Below are 1,239 nucleotides of genomic sequence, written 5' to 3' on the forward strand. Positions count from 1 at the left end.
AGAAGAAGTAGGCATCAAGATGGTATGCTTCAGGCTTTTGACTGGATATATTGTTGAAGATGTAGAATCAATTGGACCTAGGATGGTATGCTTTTCTATCTCATTTCTTTTTTGTCCATGTATTATTGTTTGTTACAAGAGCATAAGTTATTATCTAGATTGTGATTTCCCGATGGTTCTTTCTCATATGCAATTGTTATGCAACTGAAACTCTTGATATGCCAATGTAAGCCTTGTTCGCTCTGAGTGCCAAATCTTTGGTGAATGAAAGTGATAATCTATATATCCATAAGAGTGTTGTGACTAAAAGATTTACTAATTATTATATATTGTGTTTGCTTTTATCTAAAATATGTGGCCTCACAAGCAAATGAAAGATTATTTACTAATGGAAAAAGAGTTCGTCGAGAACCAGGAGGGATTGAAGCCTTGGGAAGAGAAGATTGAGGAGGATAGATCCAAGGTCGACGATTTGCGTGGGTCAATGATGAGTCTCTACTCTTACTTCACTCTGTACTCTCCGTCTTTAGAGTTTCTCCCTCTAGATTCTAGTCCCGTCATTTCTCTCTTAAAATCACTAAAATGGTTTTTCCCTCCTTAGATGTGTACACAAAAATTTGATGTGAAATCCCTTAACGAGTTTCTCTCTGGCAAATCATCCAGTACGGAGTCGCATCTCATTATTGTTATTTCTATATGTTTTATTATGTAAATTATAGTAACCAACAAATTATTGTTTTTATAATTCATAGCAATGATTTAACGAGAATATATATTTGGCGATTTTCATATTTTTGGTTTAATTATGCAAATTGTAGGGATCAATTGATGAAAGATCATATTAAGGTGTATGTGGCTATTTTGGAGAAGTAGAGTGGTGATGTGTACCCTATTGCCAGTCAGTGGTATGAGAGTTCCTTGAAGCTCGTAGCCATGTAATTCATTCCATTGTAATTTTGACTTTTTCTTCTTGTTATTTATTAATTCTTTGGGATGCAGGATTAGCTTATCAGGAGAACAGTTATGAACTGATAATTTAACCTCTCAAGAGCAAAGTATTGCTAAAGCGAACCTAGGCCCTTTTACAATTTGGTAGTTTGAGGGTTGATTAAATTTAGGGACAAAAGCCATAAATCATCACTGTTTGCCTATTGAAGAAGCTAATGCATTTATTTCACTATTAGCTTATTTCTCATGCATTAAAAAAAAAAATAAAAATAAATAATATATATATATATA

At 33.3% G+C, this 1,239-nt stretch overlaps 1 long non-coding RNA gene across 1 annotated transcript; it reads left to right on the plus strand.

Moving 5' to 3' along the window:
* Positions 1–1,197, plus strand: LOC111389472. Its single transcript, XR_002701736.1, has 2 exons — positions 1–85; positions 819–1,197. It is a non-coding gene; the product is annotated as an uncharacterized LOC111389472 (long non-coding RNA).
* Positions 1,198–1,239: the final 42 nt, after the last annotated feature.

This window comes from Olea europaea, unplaced genomic scaffold (genome assembly GCF_002742605.1).
Source record: "Olea europaea var. sylvestris unplaced genomic scaffold, O_europaea_v1 scaffold5942, whole genome shotgun sequence".
In the NCBI taxonomy this organism is placed as follows: Eukaryota; Viridiplantae; Streptophyta; class Magnoliopsida; order Lamiales; family Oleaceae; genus Olea; species Olea europaea.